This window comes from Oncorhynchus clarkii, chromosome 15, assembly GCF_045791955.1.
Source record: "Oncorhynchus clarkii lewisi isolate Uvic-CL-2024 chromosome 15, UVic_Ocla_1.0, whole genome shotgun sequence".
NCBI lineage: Eukaryota > Metazoa > Chordata > Actinopteri > Salmoniformes > Salmonidae > Oncorhynchus > Oncorhynchus clarkii.
In genome coordinates, this window is record NC_092161.1 from 27599208 (window position 1) to 27620580 (window position 21373).

Here is a 21373-nt window from a genome sequence, read left to right on the forward strand (position 1 = left end):
TTTTTACTGTTGTTTATATTTCTTTACTTACCTCTTGTTCACCTAATACCTTTTTTGCACTGTTGTTTAGAGCCTGTAAGTAAGCATTTCACTGTAAGTTCTACCTACACCTGTTGTATTTGGCGCACGTGACAAATAAACTTTGATTTGATGTATTACTGTACCAGTAAGACTACAGCATTTACAGTTACTTACCGGTTGTCATTTGTAAATATCCGGATGATACCTGCAACAGTATAGCGTCTCAGATTTGTTTGAACTCATTACCCAGCCTCCCTCATGCTCATCCCACGGTTAACAACATGGCCAACCACAGTTGCTCTGATTTCATCAGTTATTGTGTTCCAGACTCCCCTTCCTCTTCCTCTTCCACGTCCTCTCCTTCTCCCCGTCCTACTTCCTATTCCTTCTCATCCTTCTCCTCTTACCTCTTCACATCCTCCTCTTCCTCCTCATCCTCCTCTAGTTCTCACCCCTCTTACTCTCTGTCCAATATTGACCTCCATTGTTGTCCAAACCAAATGTTTACCTGTGGCCTATTTATAGTGCTCAAGCTCTGATTTGTAAGTGATCTCATTATCTAAAAGTGTTTTCACGTGTCAATGTGGAAAGGCAATTGGTGAAATGGTGTAGCAATGTAGAGTTCAATGTTTACAGTTTTGCGTTATTAAATTGCTAACTGAGTGTAAAGCAGTGAGTTGTGTTTACAGTTTTGCAAAAAGTGTGTTATAAAATTACAAACTGAGTGTAAAGCAGAGAACGTGCATTCAGTTTGGCGGACTTGGTAAATGCATTGGCTACAAGTGTTAATGGTTTCAGAGATAGTGCTTCAAGAATCACTGTTATGCATTCAGAAAAAACTGTAGTACATTTTGAAGTTCATAACTGTGCACTCTCCTCAAACAATAGCATGGTATTCTTCAGTTAGATTAACAGGAATTGAAGCTTTCTGCCAATATCAGATAGGTCTATGTCCTGAGAAATTGTCTTGTTACTTTCAGCCTCATGCTAATCACATTAGCTCAACTGTCCCGTGGGGGGGACACCAATCCCATAGAGGTTGAAATGAGAGTTAAGGAGATGTCACCTTGTCCCCTCAATAATTAATTAACGTGTTTGGCTGGGGGAGGGAACCAGTAACTTTACGATCAAACTTTATCAATGTAAAAGGAACAGTAAAGGTTAATACTTTGGTCATCATACCTTTATCTGGTTTCCTTCAATTATCATCCAATTTCATGAAAAACATGATTTTGACTGTTCTTGATCTTTAAGACTTGCTGCGACTCTAATCTGTCCCTTGTACATTTTAACGTTGCACTATGCAGAAATCGCTCCGCCATTTCCTGGTTGCTAAAACACTAATAATTAGCCTAATTTCAGTTTATGTGACAAAATAAGATAATATAGTGTAGAGCATAATTGTACCGTCTGAACAGCGGTGAAATATATTTCCCATAAACAAAAATATTGTTGTTACAGCTGTTTAATGCTTGTGAATAAAATTGAAACTATAAGATGTAAGAACAAAACTCAAGAATGCGAGGCATAGAAATAGCACACATAGAGCAAATATACTGCTTCTTAGACTTGCTTCCAAGTAAAATTATAGATCTATAACTCATATTTCTATGTGAACTTGGTCTTACTGTGGTCCAACCTTTAACAAAGAATACATTACAGTTTACATGTGTTAAGTCTGTCTGTCTGTAGAATGGCAGCACATACACACAACAAGCAGGTCACATAGCACACAATAACCACATAGGAGTTAAATTGGTACAGCTTTCTCACTCACGGGTACAACAAAAAGCCTCTGACAAGGCATGCCTCAAAATATGTTAAAGAGCCAGAAACAACAATACCATGCACCCACTCGTGGTCAAAAGGTTTTTGGGGATCCGAAGACACTATATGGCACTATATTCTGTGTGGTGGAATTACAGTAGCATTAGAAAAACAGCAATTTTCCCACAATGCACCATAATTTACAGTATGCTGCATTTAAACATTTCAGAATGTTTTACTGTTGATAATAGCCTACCTATAATTACTATAAATTACAGTTTTCCGTTACAGTGTGCTAATGAGGGGATTTATCACAGGAGTGAAATCAACAAACTGTTTGTAGAAACAGAGAAGCAGTAACATTTCTAATCTATTATGCACCTTCTCAAGCTGTTATATGTCATCACGGCAAACCCATACAGAACTGTTTTATGCCATCATGGCAAACCCATACAGAATATGTCTGCATTACTACGTATGGGTTTTGACAAGGAGTTGGGTGCTAAGGTTTGGTCATTTGGTTTTTGTATTGAGGGCAACAGCTTTGCATGTTGCTATTGTTGCTGCCATCACCTCCGGGGATCTTATAATGTTGATCCTTAGTGTACGTACACCCACGTAGCCAGTCACTCTGTATTATCTGTAAATAAATAACAAAACACCACATCAACTTTGACTTTCCATCACAATAACAGCATCTTGGCGCTAATGCTGCACTGAAAATGGCCCCTGAAAAGTTTTTTGTTTGTTTGCCTGTGTCTTCCTGTTAGTCTTTTGTGTCGTTTGAGCTCTGTGTCAAGGACCTTCTTACAGCTGCTTTTCTTCCATACTCCTTTGAACTGGCTCAGTTCACGGGCTCTGCCATCCCGAGCCCCCACCGTGCCCCTCTATGGTGAAGACTTCAATACTACAGGCCTTCGCTGGTCCTTAACCAAAGGCTTTGAAGTGAGTTTCAAAGGTACATCAAAGAAAGCCGTCTAGAGATACATGATTGTCACATCTCATTTGGTTATGCAGTGATTTCACAAAACATTCCATCTGATCCATGAAATAGACCTCAAGACTTAGCCTACAATATGCAGGTATATATTGTGTGTAGACCTAGCAACAAACACGATGTGATGTAGACATGGCCCTCATAATAATTCTGGTAAACAATTCTGAGGATGAGGTTTCAAAATGCATTCTATGTTCCTGAGAATTATGAGAAGAGTTGCCAATCCTAATTGACGCATAGGCCAATATATACAGTATGTAGTAACACCATTTGTGTATTGTCATCATGTATTGTCATCATGTATAGTCATCATGTATTGTCATCATGGCCATCGTCATACTCTGGCAATAATTAATCCTGAGAATGAGGTTTCAAGATCCATTTCTGAGAAGAGGTGGAAGGGGCTAGGCTGTTGAAAGTGAATGACCAGAGTCTGTAGAGCTAATCAGCTATTCTGAGCACGCAACCATTACACTGTCATTTAATTGTAACATATTTTCATACGAAAACTCATTCTCATTACCTGCCCTCTCACTCATCAAAAACACCCCTTCACAGCATCTGTACTCTCTCACAACGCTGTCACTCTCCTCTCGCGTACATGTGTCAAACCCATTCACCACCCAATATGATGAAACAAGTTAATTAAGTTGTCAGCCACGGAATGGGCTGACAGGCAATTACATTGAGTTTAAATATACATGTACGCAGGTTCAAATGTAAACCCTGTATCTTAGATAACCCATCTATATATAAGTGAGAGGGGAAATGAGTTCTGATGTTTGTTTGCTCGTACAAGAAAAGCAATTGATCAATTATGAATAAGAAATCATTAAATATGTTATGAATATCAGACATGTGGTTCTCCCATTCTCAAGTAAGCCAGATACTGCTACTTGCAAGAGGCTTGAACCAATGAGGTCACAGTAATTAATTTCATGATGGCCCCATGCTATTTTGTTTGTTTTTTCGCATTGTTCGTAACTTATTTTGCACATAATGTTGCTGCTACCGTCTCAAATGACCGAAAAGAGCGTCTGGACATCAGAACTGCGAAGAACTCAGATTAGACAAAAAGTTTTTCTTCAATGAGTCGGACAGGAGAGATATACTGCAGACACCCGGCCAGGACCTGATCCCTGTCGTTCGGCAGGTAGCCTAGTGGTTAGGGGGTGAGACTAGAAACCAAAAGGTTGCTAGATTGAATCCCTGAGCTGACAAGGTAAAAATCTGTTGTTCTGCCCATGAACAAGGCAGTTAACCCACTGTTCCTAGGCTTTCATTGTAAATAATATTTTTTTCTTAACTGAAATGCCTAGTTAAAAAAAGGTTTAAAAAAATATATACAGTATATATATACTGTATATACACATAAATATAGAGTTGAAGTCAGAAGTTTACATACACTTAGGTTGGAGTCATTAAAAACTCATTTTTCAGCCTCTCCACAAATGTCTTGTTAACAAACTATAGCTTTGGCAAGTCGGTTAGGACATCTACTTTGTGCATGACACAAGTCATTTTTCCAACAATTGTTTACAGACAGATTATTTCACTTATAATTCACTGTATCACAATTCCAGTGGGAAGTTTATATACACTAAGTTGAATTGTGCCTTTAAACAGCTTGGAAAATTCCAGAAAATTATGTCGTGGCTTTAGGAGACATAATTTGAGTCAAGTGGAGGTGTACCTGTGCATGTATTTCAAGGCCAACCTTCAAACTCAGTGCCTCTTTGCTTGACATCATGGGAAAATCAAAAGAAATCATCCTGGTTCAGTCTGGCTCATCCTTGGAAGCAATTTCCAAACGCCTGAACATACCATGTTCATCTGTACAAACAATAGTACGCAAGTATAAACAGCATGGGACCACGCAGCCATCATACCACTCAGGAAGGAGACGTGTTCTGTCTCCTAGAGATGAACGTACTTTGGTGCGAAAAGTGCAAATCAATCCCAGAACAACAGCAAAGGACCTTGTGAAGACGCTGGTAGAAACAGGTACAAAAGTATCTATATCCTATATCGACATAACCTGAAAGGCCACTCAGCACGGAAGAAGCCACTGCTCCAAAACCGCCATAAAAAAAAGCCAGACTATGGTTTGCAACTGCACATGGGGACAAATATCAAACTTTTTGGAGAAATTACCTCTGGTCTGATGAAACAAAAATAGAACTGTTTGGACATAATGACCATCGTTATGTTTGGAGGAAGAAGGGGGAGGCTTGCAAGCCGAAGAACACCATCCCAACCGTGAAGCACGGGGCTGGCAGCATCATGTTGTGGGGGTGCTTTGCTGCAGGAGAGACTCGTGCACTTCACAAAATAGATGATATCATGAGGTAGGAAAATTACGTGGATATATTGAAGCAACATCTCAAGACATCAGTCAGGAAGTTAAAACTTGGTCGCAAATAGTCTTCCAAATGGACAATGACCCCAAGCATACTTCCAAAGTTGTGGCAAAATGACTTAAGGACAACAAAGTCAAGGTATTGGAGAGGCCATCACAAAGCACTAACCTCAATCATATAGAAAATGTGTGGGCAGAACGGAAAAAGCGTGTGTGAGCAAGGAGGCCTAGAAACCTGACTCAGTTACACCAGCTCTGTCAGGAGGAATGGCCAAAATTCACCCAACTTACTGTGGGAAGCTTGTAGAAGGCTACCTGAAACATCTGACCCAAGTTAAACATATTAAAGGCAACGCTACCAAATACTAATTGAGTGTATGTAAACTTCTGACCCACTGGGAATGTGATGAAAGAAATAAAAGCTGAAATAAATAATTCTCTTTAATGTTATTCATTTCACATTCTTAAAATTCTTAAAATAAAGTAGTAATCCTAACTGAGCTAAAACAGGGCATTTTTACTAGGATTAAATGTCAGGAATTGTGAAAACTGAGTTTAAATGTATTTCTCTAAGGTGTATATAAACTTCCGACTTCAACTTTATAATTCGCTGGAGATGGAAACAGAGATTTTGTGGATCAGGGTGCCTTGTGAGGATTAGGCGACGAGTGGCTAATCTGCCTTAGCCTTCCGTCCTGCTAGCTAACATTCAATCACTGGAAAATATATGGGACAAACTGAAAGCACGTATATCCTACCAACGGGACATTAAAATCTGTAATATCTTATGTTTCACCGATTCGTGGCTGAAGGATTACATTTAAGAACATACAGGGTTATACAGTGGCAATTTCTGCATAAATTGGTCATCAAATTTGATCTCATCTTCATCTAAGTCAGTAGACAAACATAGTGTGTCTAAACTAATGACACACAAATGATTGTATTTTTCTTGTCTATATTGAATACATTATTTAAACATTCACAGTATAGTTTGGAAAAAGTATGTGAACCCCTAGGCTAGTGACTTCTCCAAAAGCTAATTGGAGCCAGGAGTCGGCTAACCTATAAAAACGAGATTGGAGATGTTGGTTAGAGTTGCCTTGCCCTATAAAAAACACTCACAAAATTTGAGTTTGCTATTCACAAGAACCATTGCCTGATGTGAACCATGCCTCGAACAAAAGAGATCTCAGAAGACCTAAGATTAATAATTTTTGACTTGCATAAAGCTGGAAAAGGTTACAAAAGTATATCTTAAAGACTTGATGTTCATCAGTCCACAGTAAGACAAATTGTCTATAAATGGAGAAAGTTCTGCACGGTTGCTTCTTTCCCTGGAAGTAGCCATCCTGCAAAGATGACTGCAAGAGCACAACGCAAAATGCTCAATGAGGTTAAGAAGAATCCTAGAGTGTCAGCTAAAGACTTACAGAAATCTCTGGAACATCTCTAACATCTCTGTTGACCAGTCTATGATACGTAAAACACTAAACAAGAATGGTGTTCATGGGAGGACACAACAGAAGTAGCCACTGCTGTCCAAAACAAACATTGCTCCACGTCTGAAGTTTGCAAAAGTGGATGTTTCACAGCGCTACTGGCAAAATATTCTGTGGACAAATGAAACTACAGTTGAGTTGTTTGGAAGGAACACACAACACTACAGTATGTGTGGTGAAAAAAAGGCACAGCACACCAACATCAAAACCTCATCCCAACTGTAAAATATGGTGGAGGGAGCATCATGGTTTGAGGGCTGCTTTGCTGCCTTAGGGCCTGGAGAGCTTGCTATCATTGACGGAAAAATGAATTCCCAAGTTTATCAAGACATATTGCAGGAGAATGTTAGGCTATCTGTCCACCAATTGAAGCTCAACAGAATTTGGGTGATGCAACAGGACAACGACCCAAAACACAGAAGTAAATCAACAACAGAATGGCTTCAACAGAATAAAATACCTATTCTGGAGTGGCCCTGACCTCAACCTGATTGAGATGCTGTGGCATGATCTCAAGAGAGCAGTTCACACCAGATATCCCAAGAATATTGCTGAACTGAAACAGTTTTGTAAAGAGGAATGGTCCAAAAATCCTTCTGACCGTTGTGGAGGTCTGATCCACAACTACAGAAAATGTTTGGTTGAGGTTATTGCTGCCAAAGGAGGGTCAACCAGTTAATAAATCCAAGGGTTCACATACTTTTCCCACCCTGCACTGTGAATGTTTACACAGTGTGTTCAATAAAGACAAGAAAACATATAATTGTTTGTGTGTTATTAGTTTAAGCAGACTGTGTTTGTCTATTGTTATGACCTAGATGAAGATTGGATCAAATTTTATGACCAATTTATGAGGAAATCCAAGTATTTCCAAAGGGTTCAAAAACGTTTTCTTGCCCTGTACACTCTATCGGCAGGATAGAACAGCAGCCTCTGGAAAGACATGGGGCGAGGGCCTATGCATACATGTAAACAACAGCTGGTGCACAATATCTAAGGAAGTCTCAAGGTTTTGCTCGCCTGAGGTAGAGTATCTCATGATAAGCAGTAGACCACACTATCTGCCTAGAGAGTTTTCATCTGTATTTTTCGTAGCTGTCTACATACCAACACAGATCGATGCTGGCACTAAAACCGCACTCAATGAGCTGTATACCGCCATAAGCAAACAGGAAAACGCTCATCCAGAGGTGGCATTTCTAGTGGCCGGGGACTTTAATGCAGGGAAACTTAAATCAGTTTTACCAAATTTCTATCTGCATGTTAAATGTGCAACCAGATGGAAAATAAATCTAGACCACCTTTACTCCACACACAGAGATGCGTATAAAGCTCTCCCTCGCCCTCCATTTGGTAAATCTGATCCTAATTCTATCCTCCTGATTCCTGCTTACAAGCAAAAATTAAAGCAGGAATCACCAGTGATAAAAAAGTGTTTGGTCAATAATTAAGTGGTCAGTTGAAGCAGAAGCTAAATTACAGGACTGTTTTTCTAGCACAGACTGGAATATGTTCAGAATATGCATTGGGGAGTACACCACATCAATCACTGGCTTTATCAATAAGTGCATCGAGGACGTAGTCCCCACAGTGACCGTGCGTACATACCCCAACCAGAAGCCATGGATTACAGGCAACATTCGCACTGAGCTAAAGGGTAGAGCTACTGCTTTCAAGGAGCGGGACTCTAACCCGGAAGCTTATAAGAAATCCCGCTATGCCCTCCGACAAAAATTAAAACAGACAAAGTGTCAATACTGGACCCACTCCAATTTGCATACTGCACCAACAGATCCACAGATGATGCAATCTCTATTGCACTCACACTGCCCTTTCACACCTGGACAAAATGAACACCGATGTGAGAATGCTATTCATTGACTACAGCTCAGCATTCAACACCATAGTGCCCTCAAATCTCATCACTAAGCTAAGGACCCTGGGACTAAACACCTCCCTCTGCAACTGGATCCTAGAGTTCCTGACGGGCCACCCCCAGGTGGTAAGGGTAGGTAATAACACATCCAGCACACTGATTCTCAACGCAGGGGCCACTCAGGGGTGCGTGCTCAGTCCCCTACTCATGACTGCATGGCCAGGCACGACTCCAACTCCATCATTAAGTTTCCTGATGACACAACAGTGGTAGGCCTGATCACCAACAACGATGAGACAGCCTATAGGGAGGAGGTCAGAGACCTGACCGTGTGCTGCAAGGCCAACAACCTCTCCCTCAATGTGATCAAGACAAAGGAGATGATTGTGGAATACAGGAAAAGGACGACCGACCACGCCCCCATTCTCATCGACGGGGATGTAGTGGAGCAGAATGAGAGCTTCAAGTTCCTTGGTATCCACATCACCAACAAACTAACATGGTCCAAGCACACCAAGACAGTTGTGAAGAGGGCATGACAAAACCTTTTCTCCCTCAGGAGACTGAAAAGATTTGGCATGGGTCCTCAGATCCTCAAAAGCTTTTACAGCTGCAATATCGAGAGCCTCCTGATGGATTGTATCACTGCCTAGTATGGCAACTGTTCAGCCTCGGACCGCAAGGCACTACAGAGGGTAGTGCGAACGGCCCAGTACATCACCGAGGCCAAGCTTCCTGCCATCCAGGACCTCTATACCAGGTGGTGTCAGACGAAGGCCCTAAAAGTTGTCAAATGCTCCAGCCACCCTAGTCATAGACTGTTCTCTCTACTACCGCATGACAAGCGGTACCGGAGCGCCAAGTCTAGGTCCAAGAGGCTTCTAAAACAGCTTCTACACCCAAGCCATAAGACTCCTGAACAGCTAATCAAATGGCTACCCGGACTATTTGCATTGCCCCCCCCCCCCCTCCACCCTCTTCTACGCTGCTGCTACTCTCTGTTATTATCTATGTATAGTCACTTTAATAACTCTACCTATATGTACATATTACCTCAATTACTTTAACACCAGTGCCCCCACACATTGACTCTGTACCGGGAAACACTGTATATAGCCCGGCTATTGTTATTTACTGCTGCTCTTTAATTATTTGTTATTCTTATCTCTTAATTTTTTTATATAGGTATTTTCTTAAAACTGTATTGTTGGTTAAGGGCTTAAGCATTTCACTGTATGGTCTACACCTGTGTATTCGGCGCATGTGACAAATGAAATTTGATTTGATTTGAATAGTAGATTGAGGCCTAAACAAGCATAATATGGTAGTTCATTTAGAATTGAGCTAGTTACAGTATGTTATAGTTTTGATTGTAATGTTTACAGAAACAGCTGCATCAGTAGCCTCCAGGGACTGATCCAACAGTGAGCTGCACATCTGTACCTCCCACAGGGGTTAAACACAATAAACACTCTAATAGCTGAGAAGCTGAGAAACTCATCAGACGCAAAGTAACCATTTGACGAAATAAGTGGAAGCATGTGGGCTTACTGGCTCCTGAAACTCTTTTTTTTTAATGGCTCTCCTACTTAGTAATTGACGTGAGAGATGCTGCTTGTCTCACAACAAACAAACAAACAAATAGAAGCTCTTCACTGGGCACAGACATCAATTCAACGTCTATTCCACATTGGTTCAATGTACTGTAATTTCATTGAAATGACCTGGAAACAATGTTGAATCAACCAGTGTGTGCTCAGTGTGTTATAGGCACAATCCAACAGCTGTGAATCTGTACTCAAACAAAGATATGAATATAGAACTACGTACTCTAACAAGCTGTGCAGTGTTAATTTGGAAAGGTTGACTTAGATGGAATTGAGAGATGAAACATTTATGTCTTCACCCCATTTCTCTGCCAACAGAAACACCTAGTATTGTATGTAGGGCTACCTCAATGGGTGCTAGTGGTTGTAGAAGTTTTGAAAGCTAACCTTTGCTTAGTACACAAATCCATGACGGCATGGCAGGAAACACATTGGCCCACCAGATTAGAAATCTACAGTTTATAGGATAAACTTTCTATGTATTTTATATTCAGAGGACTTTATTGGCGAAGCATCTGTATCCGGTTTCATAACCTCATCTACACAGACAACAGAAAATGATTTTGACAGAGATCTTCTCGATGTTGCGTGTGCTTAATACAACTCACAGTAAATACGATTATATTCGCGTTATAAACCTGCCACATTCATCTCGGACCATTTTCAATTGGTGTTGAGATTAAGTCCAAGCTATTCTGTGACATCATTCAAGGGATAGAAAAATTAATCTACATGAGACAGATGAACTATGATACACAAGATTGCTCACGAGAGGCATCTTATCTTGGTATATGATGCTTCATCATCCATTCTTTCATATTGCAGCAGCCTCTGCATCATTTTTCTTCAAACCCAGCAGAAGAGGTGGATGAGTGTGTGTATTTCACACATAAATATGTGCATAATCTCACATTTATCACTTCTTCAAACAGCCTCTTTTAAAGGGCCTGCCCTCTCAGGGATGTAATGATGGTCTTAAGGGGAGATTAAGATAATTACACACTGGTCACAGGGGCTTTGTGGGTACAAATCTTTGTGGGCGCATTTCAATTTAAAACCACAAATGGCCTAAATGAGGGATACTAAAGCGATACATGCCACAAATATTAGAGAGAGTTGTGTCCTCATAGGGTTTGTTTTAAACGAAGGCTATACTCAAACAAAATGGCCTCTAATTACTTTATCTTTAATCTGTAGATAGAAGACCCATGGGGCTCCTACAGTGGTCTGGAATGGAGGTGCTTAAACTAACTTCCCTCCCATATGCCCTAGCACCTAACCAGCCCTCATCCAAAATTAATACTGTCAGTAAATGTATAAATAAAAATAGGATTTAGATTGGACAACAATGTTAAGTAAAAACTAACCCCAATTGGAAGATATACACAAAATGCTAATGGTGACTTACATACTAAACTCATCACAGACAGGAAAGAAACAGCAGGACTGTGAATGCTAAGGTGTATTTAACACACACACACAAATCAACACGGTCCTGATTGACTGACACTTGTCCATTGTCTGACACTTGTCGAACCCAGTGTGAAAAACGTCCATCTCTCTGTTGGATCTCTGTAGTCATTGTCAGAACTGTGTGTCATAAACACATACATATCTCCACTCCCTGTGGGCTAAACTCTTTCCCGTAAACCACTACCTCACAAAGACAACCTTGACATTTCAAACTAATGATACTGACGGAGAGAGAAAGTGAATGTGTTATGTCCCTCTAGCTGGGCCATCGCTGTAATCAGAATTATACAAGAGAGATGGGCAGAATAGGTATTAAACTCAGCTTCTGTTCAAGTGCTTTGTTTCAAAGCCTCACTTTCCATTGCAAACTAGTCAAATCCCTGAGGGAATTTTCTCAATCCCCATCTTCAATACATCGCAATTGCATACTCGGCCAATCAAACGCCAGTACCTGCAGTTATTGTTGTCATACCAAATGAAAACTGATGAAACCCATTAATCAGTTGATGCTCCCCCATTTTATCAACATGAAAGCCTGGAATTATCAGTAAATGACATGTAGAAATGGAATTAGTCTTCGGTTTGAAATTATATATCTGAATGCCTAGTATTAGCCCAGGGGAGTTATCACAGGGAATTGTTTCAGTTCTGAGGTTTGTGGACCAATCAAAACATTGTTCTATGCTTAGACGGAGCGTCGTAAATGCATTCCCTCACTTAACCTCCCTCCTCAGATTATGTTTCCATAAAGTGTGTACTTTACATTGTGAGCCCTGTAACATGTAATTCTGAACAACGGGAGATAACCGCAGTGTTTTCTTGGCTTTCAAAGTCTCAAATCTACCTTTGATTTCTTATCCTCTCCCCTTTGGATTGATAGCATCTAGCAGAAATGGAGAGAACAAGAAAGAGATTAAAAAAGAGAGAGGTGGGTAAAGAAAGGTAGCGGTGGAGAGCAGCTTAGCGTGCAGTCATATTAATCATGCTAATCTGTGGAGAGGGGTGTGCTTAAAAGTACATTAACCTGTTCGTAGCAACGCAGATAGCCAGTCTTTCCGAGGGTGCAAACCCAGCAGATAAATAGCTGTAGATGGGGAGGCTGACACTAGAAAACTATGTTGTTCACAGTGGGAAAAACATCACAGATATCCACCTGTCGCAAAGGGGGATGGGGAGTGCAGAGTCTGCAGACAAATGTTAGTCATCAGGCCCCGTGTTTCGCAATGGGCAGTGTTGAAGGGAAACAAGCTCCCTGAGGCTTCCAGGAAATGTTTCCCTAGTTGGTCTATTTTGGCCATAATGGTGCATGTGATGTGATGGATTACAGGGACAAAGCACTGTAGTAGCATTAAGGAAGAGCCCTCTTCTCCCTAAGATAATGTTTGGCACCCTATTCCTCCATAGGGCTCTGGTCAAAAATAGTGCATTATATAGGCAATAGGGTGCCATCTGAGACATGTCTTTTCTGTCTGACATACACCCATAAGAACTAGAACACTACCTATTATTTTGAAATCAGTATGCACAGAACATACTACTACTGCACCGGCTTCCTAAAAACACACACACACAACTTGCACTAAATACATTATTTTAAACTAATATGATGGCAGTAGAAAACATTGTATTGCCAACTTATGTTTAATTGGTTTGGGTGTCCACAAATAAAATGATCAATACATTCATAACTACAGTAAGCTGTTCAAATGCAATCCTCCCAACACAAACATTTTGAATCTAACAGCTTGTGAACCTAACATTGGCTATTTATCAGCTTCAACGTGCGTGTAGAAAATGATGGCTCAAAAAGCAGAAATTACTAATTGATTAATTAATTAAAGGTCAGTAAAAGAGGGATCACATTCTGAGTCAATAGCTCTGTGTGGTGTAATCACTTCTTGGATAAGGGACACTGAGCCATTTCCAAATACCAAGGATGTAACGACTTCACAATGCTGTATAAAGAACCTTGAATATGCTGTACAAAGTTCAATGCGTTAGTCAACCTTCAAAGTACCTTGTACATCTCACATCTATCTCTCTATTGTTAAAGGAAAATACTCAGACAATTCCCTGATGATGCAGAGTTGGGAATTGTCATTCTCAGTGTAGAAGAATGGGGATAGGGAAGGCTTTTCAGAGAACAACCTTAAACTTTTCTATGCCCATACCAAACCTTGCTCATCATCCTATCAGAAAGACACAATAAAAAAAGTTCTCCCTCACCTTGGATCATCTCTTTGGAACATGCTTTGGAAAGATACAAAGCTACAGTGTGTAATGCTACTGGCTTTTTATTTTGGACCAGTGCTCTACAGAATACACTGGCGAAAAAGCTGTCACAAGCCCAACATGGTCAATATATCACTCAACCGCACACAGTCTCTGGTACAGCCCAGATAGGACGTGGGCCAGGAAAACTGGGCTTGGGAGCCGAGAAGGCTGAGCATTGGATATGTTATTTATCACTCTGCCATAAACCATGTGAAACAGGACACAAGAAGAGAGGGATGGAAAAGTGTCAGACTGGAGGACCAGGGTTGGGGAAGAGCCCATATCTCCAGTGATTTAAGGCATTTTCAGATCAGTCCTGTCATGGAGAAATTACCAATGACTGACAGGATATATTTGAAGGACAGACTGAAGATGCCATGATGTCAATGAAATTAGGCATAGATTGCATACTGTAGGAAAATATGGCAGGGAAAATGGTGGTATGACCAAATGGTCTTGACCTTGGAGACCTTGGTCATTTTTTACAGTCTTTATTATGACTATTTAAATTATACCTGTTGGGCGCATGGATAAGTCATTACTGAGCTTCATTAATGTCTCATTAGTTCAGTAGTGTTGTCTCTATGACCTTTAGGTCTGTTAATTAGAACTAATGATTTATGAAATTCACTATCAACTGTCGTAGAGTGAATGGGAGTCGAGGAGGGGGATAAATAATTTGCCCTTGATGTGTCATCAAAGGTAAAGGAAATGCATTAAAGAAAATGGCGCCGAAGGAGACGGCCGCCGTTTTACGGTCTCCTAACCAATTGTGCAACTATGTGTTTTTTTTCGCGATATTTGTAAATTATTTTGTACATAATGTTTCTGCAACCGTATCTTACGGAAGAAAAGAGCTTCTGGATATCAGGACAGCGATCACTCACCTCGGATTAGACAAAGATTTCTTCAACAACAACAACAAGCAGGACTCAAACGATATCCTCCAAACACCCCACAGGGCAGACATCCCAATTATTCGCAAAAGGAAGCGACGCAGAGGACGAAGAGCATATTTGTAAACAACAGTTGGTGCACGAAATCTAAGGAAGTCTCTAGATTTTGCTCGCCTGAAGTAGAGTATATTGTGATAAACTGCAGGCCACACTACTTGCCTAGAGAGTTCTCAGCTATACTTTTCGTGGCTGTTTATTTACCATCACAGACAGATGCTGGCACTAAGACCGCACTCAGTCAGCTGAGTAAGGAAATAAGCAAACAGGAAACCACTCACCGAGAGGCGGCGCTCCTAGTGGCCGGATACTCTAATGCAGGGAAACTTAAATAAGTTCTACCAAATCTCTATTAACATGTTAAATGTGCAACCAGAGGGAAAAACATTCTAGATCACCTGTACTCCACACACAGAGACGCGTACAAAGCTCTCCCTCGCCCTCCATTTGGTAAATCCGACTACAACTCTATCCTCCTGATTCCTGCTTACAAGCAAAAATTAAAGCAGGAAGCACCAGTGACTCGGTCTATAAATAAATGGTCAGATGAAGCAGATGCTAAACTACAGGACTGCTTTGCTATCACAGACTGGAACATGTTCTGAGATTCTTCCGATGACATTGAGGAATACACCACATCAGTCACTGGCTTTATCAATAAGTGCATTGAGGACGTAGTCCCCACAGTGACTGTACGTACATACCCCAGCCAGAAGCAATGGATTACAGGCAACATTCGCACTGAGCTAAAGGGTAGAGCTGCCGCTTTCAAGGTGCGGGGACTCTAACCCGGAAGCTTACAAGAAATCACGTTATGCCCTGCGACGAACCATCAATCAGGCAAAGCGTCAATACAGGGCTAAGATTGAATGATACTACACCGGCGCCGACGCTCGTCGGATGTGGCAGGGCTTGCAAACTATTACAGACTACAAAGGGAAGCACAGCCGCGAGCTGCCCAGTGACACGAGCCTACCAGAATAGCTAAATCACTTCTATGCCCGCTTCGAGGCAAGCAACACTGAGGCATGCATGAGAGCATCAGCTGTTCCGGACGACTGTGTGATCACGTTCTCCATAGCCGACGTGAGTAAGACCTTTAAACAGGTCAACATACACAAGGCTGCGGGACCAGACGGATTACCAGGACGTGTGCTCCGGGCATGTGCTGACCAACTGACAGGTGTCTTCACTGACATTTTCAACATGTCCCTGATTGAGTCTGTAATACCAACATGCTTCAAGCAGACCACCATAGTCCCTGTGCCCAAGAACACAAAGGCAACCTGCCTAAATGACTACCGACCCGTAGCACTCATGTCCGTAGCCATGAAGTGCTTTGAAAGGCTGGTCATGGCTCACATCAACACCATTATCCCAGAAACCCTAGACCCACTCCAATTTGCATACCGCCCAAAAAGATCCACGGATGATGCAATCTCTATTGCACTCCACACTGCCCTTTCACACCTGGACAAAAGGAACACCTATGTGAGAATGCTATTCATTGACTACAGCTCAGCAGTCCAACACCATAGTCCCCTCAAAGCTCATCACCAAGCTAAGGATCTTGGGATTAAACACCTCCCTCTGCAACTGGATCCTGGACTTCCTGACGTGCCGCCCCAAGTTGGTGAGGGTAGGTAGCAACACATCTGCCACGCTGATCCTCAACACTGGAGCTCCCCAGGGGTGCGTGCTCAGTCCCCTCCTGTACTCCCTGTTCACCCACGACTGCATGGTCAGGCACGACTCCAACACCATCATTAAGTTTGCTGACGACACAACAGTGGTAGGCCTGATCACTGACAACGACGAGACAGCCTATAGGGAGGAGGACAGAGACCTGGCCGGGTGGTGCCAGAATAACAACCTATCCCTCAACGTAACCGAGACTAAGGAGATGATTGTGGACTACAGGAAAAGGAGCACCGAGCACGTCCCCATTCTCATCGACGGGGCTGTAGTGGAGCAGGTTGAGAGCTTCAAATTCCTTGGTGTCCACATCACCAACCAACTAGATTGGTCCAAAAGCCTATTCCCCCTCAGGAAACTAAAAATATGAGATCCTGAGATCCTCAAAAGGTTCTACAGCTGCAACATCGAGAGCATCCTGACCGGTTGCATCACTGCCTGGTACGGCAATTGCTCGGCCTCAGACAGCAAGGCACTTCAGAGGGTAGTGCCTACGGCCCAGTACATCACTGGGGCAAAGCTGCCTGCCATCCAGGACCTCTACGCCAGGTAGTGTCAGAGAAAGGCACTAAAAATTGTCAAAGACCCCAGCCACCCCAGTCATAGACTGTTCTCTTTACTTCCGCATGGCAAGTGGTACCGGAGTGCCAAGTGTAGGACAAAAAGGCTTCGCAACTGTTTTTACCCCCAAGCCATAAGACTCCTGAACAGGTAACTGAATGGTTACCCGGACTATTTGCATTGTGTGCCTCCCCCCAACCCCTCTTTTATAGCTGCTGCTACTCTCTGTTTATCTTATATGCATAGTCACTTTAACTATACATTCATGTACATACTACCTAAATTGGCCCGACCAACCAGTGCTCCCGCACATTGGCTAACCAGGCTATCTGCATTGTGTCCCACCACCCGCCAACCCCTCTTTTTACGCTTCTGCTACTCTCTGTTCATCATATATGCATAGTCACTTTAACCATACCAACATATACATACTACCTCAAACAGGTGTCTGTATATATAGCCTTGCTACTCTTTTTACTGTCGTTTTATTTCTTTACTTACCAACACACACACACACACACACACACACACACACACACACACACACTTTTTTTTCGCACCATTGGTTAGAGCCTGTAAGTAAGCATTTCACTGTAAGGTCTACTGACAAATAAACTTTGATTTGATTATATTTGCATTACGGGGGCTTTTATGTACAGTGGGGTCTGAAATTATTGACACCCTTGATAAAGATGAGCAAAAATTAAGAATTGAAATACTTAGCTATATTGTATGCTCAAAAACAATTGAAAATGTATTATGTTATACTAATACAATTGCTCAGTGAAAGAGATTTTGTTTAACAAGTAAAAACAAATAACAAAATTATTGACACCCCTGTTTACAATCCCTTTCAAAACCTGAATTTCTTGCTTCACCACTCGGTCAGTGGCCATGGATTTATTGGCAAGAATATATTTCTGCAATTTGCTAAAAGTTGCCAGGAATCAAGTCAATAATCGCACGAATTATGGTTATTTGAGATGGTTATTTGTTACAAAGATCATACATGTATATCCACACACTCTCAAATATAAGAGTATGGTTACAGTACAGTGCTGTTCCCTGGTGTACAAAAAGTTCACAGGTACAGTACACATAAGGTACCTTCACAGATACTCATAGGAACTCACATGGTACTGATCGGTACCTTTTAGGGTACATGTGTGGATAATCTAATATAATGGTACATTTTCCTACCCAATATATTGTGGGAGGTGGAAATTTACCAGTTGTGAAGTCTTAAGTACCAGTTGAATGCACTCATGTGCTTTGAACGCATTGAAAAATGCCAATTGGCTAATGGCCAACAAGCTGCGTCAACGATAAACTAAAAGTACAGCTATCATGCTTGTAAACACATTATAGAGTTCCAAAATCATATTAATAGATTGCTTTTTAGAAATAATGTTTTGTTGTTACATTTAACTGCCGAAAATTTTGTTATCGAGGTCATTTCCTTAGCAGGTGATGTCAGAGGTCAGTATGTGGGAAAAGTCGGAGCTCAGGGATGATAGATGCATTTCCCACTAGTAATTACCAGTTGAAGGGCCTTTCAAGTGGATTTTATCCCAGTCATATATTGAAAATTCCCACTTCCCACTTATACTGAACAAAAATATAAACGCAACATGTAACAATTTTACTGAGTTACAGTTCATATAAGGAAATCAGGAAATGTAAATAAATTATTTAGTCCCTAATCTATGGATTTCACATGACTGGGCAAGGGCACAGTCATGGGTGGGCCTGGGAGGGCATAGGCCCTTGGGCGTGTGGGGGGAGGGTTCTTGAAATGTAACATCCAATCAAAATCTTGTCGCTAAAATCTTGCTGCAAAACAAAAATTATCCAGACCTCCAAGGGAGCCATGACAAAGACTTGATTTTGGAGGTATGGCAACGCAAGACTACAGTTAAGGTAAGGGTTAGGTTTAAAATCCGATTTTAAGAAGATAAATTGTAGAAATGGATGGTGTTTAGCCATAATTAGGACTTTGTGACTGTGTTAACTACTGACAACTGTTCTTCTGACTTCTTATTTTTCTTCTTTTGAATGTGCAAACGTACAATGTCAGTCGCTAAATAATTAACAAAAAAGGTTAATTAAATGTTTCATGATTTTTTATTTTTGTAGTAAAAAAAGGTAAAAGATAATACAAACAAAAAAACATGCGTTTTCATTTTTCTTTTTGTTCAATCATCTTTGAAATGCAAGAGATAAGATTCCAGGTGTAATTTAAATGATGTCCACAAGATGGCAGCAATGTGTGCGCAAAGTTTCAGACTGATCCAGTAAAGAATTACATCACCACACAAAATTTGGTATGAAGTCTGCCAGGAGTTTGCCAAAATGTGCCGAATTGGTCAATTTATACATTTTCAAGTACAAGTACTTCAAGAGAACATAAAAAATGCTATTGTAATAAACAATCTAAGTTCACACACTCCCAGGAATGTCATGATGGATCATTACCTTCCTTACAGAAAATACACAAACCTTCACACATCTAGATGGCCGGGCGGGGTGGGTGTGGAGCCAGAGGCAGCAGTGGGGTCAAATTGTAGAACCAAGTTCCTACATTTTAATATAAAAATAGATTTTATCAAACAAAACTATACTACATTTTAGCCCTTGGACCCTCAGGATGACAAATCAGAGCAAGGTTACTGAATGCAAGTACATGATTTACCTTCAGAGATGAACGTATCAAACCAGTTACCGTGATAAGTGTTTTGTTGTTGTGTACTATCCTCAAACAATAGCAGGGTACATTTTTGCTGTAATAGCTACTGTAAATTGGATACTGCAGTTAGATTAACAATAATTTAAGCTTTTTGCTCATATACTGTAAGACATTTCTTTGTCCCGGAATGTTGGCTGTTGTTTACAGCGTCATTCTAGTCACATTATCGCATACTGAGCAACAACTGTCCCGGTTTAGGGACACAGATCCCGTAGAGAGAATTTCCAAAATCCTGAAAAATATATACATTGCATTCAGAATGTATTCAGACTCCTTTTTCTCATCAATCCACACACAATACCTCATAATGGCAAAGCGAAAAGTTTTTATTTTTATTTTGCAAATGTAAAAAAGTAATCAATAAAATAAATAAAGAATTTACATAAGTATTCAGACAATTTGCTATGAGACTCAAAATTGAGCTCAGGTGCATCCTGTTTGCATTAATTATCCTGGAGATGCTTCTACAACTTGATTGCAGTTCACTTGTGGTAAATTCAATTAATTGGGCATGATTTGGAAAGGCACACACCTGTCTTTATATGTTCCCACAGTTGACACTGCATGTCAGAGCAGAAACCAAGCCATGAGGTCGAAGTAATTGTCCGTAGAGCTCAGAGACAGGATTGTGTCGAGGCAGAGATCTAGGGAAGGGTACCAAAATATTTCTGCATAATTGAAGGTCCCCAAGAACACAGTGACCTCCATCATTCATAAATGGAAGAAGTTTGAAACCGCCAAGACTCTTCCTTGATCTGGCTGCCCGGCCAAACTGAGCAATCAGGAGAGAAGGGCCTTGGTCACTGGGGCCTTGACCAAGAACCCCATGGGTATTCTGACAGAGCTCCAGAGTTCCTCTGTGGAGATGGGAGAACATTCCAGAAGGACAATCATCTCTGCAAAAAAGCAAAAGATGAACGGAGAAAAGTACAGACAGATCCTTGAGGGAAAACCTGCTCCAGAGCGCTCAGGACCACAGACTGGTGCAAAGGTTCACCTTCCAACAGGACAACGACCCTAAGCACACAGCCAAGACAACGCAGGAATGGCTTTGGGACAAGTCTCTGAATGTCCTTGAGTGGCCCAGTCAGAGCCCGGACTTGAACCTAATCGAACATCTCTGGAGAGACCTGAAAATAGCAGTGCTCCCCATCCAACCTGACAGAGCTTGAGAGGATCTGCAGAGAAGAAAGGGAGAAACAACCCAAATCTAAGTGTGCAAAGCTTATTGTGTCATACCCAAGAAGACTCGAGGCTGTAATCGCTGCTAAAGGTGCTTCAACAAAGTACTGAGTAAAGGGTCTGAATACTTATGTAAATGTGATATTTCCGTTTTAGATTTATACATTTGCAATTATAGGGTTTTGTGTGTAAATTAATGAGGGGAAAAAAAGTATTTCATCCATTTTAGAATAATGCTGTAACGTAACAATGTGGAAAAAGTCAAGGGGTCTAAATACTTTCTGAATGCACTGTATACTGTATATACAAAATAGTATATATATGATATCGTCTTTGTATCTCAAAATCATTGTAATGTGG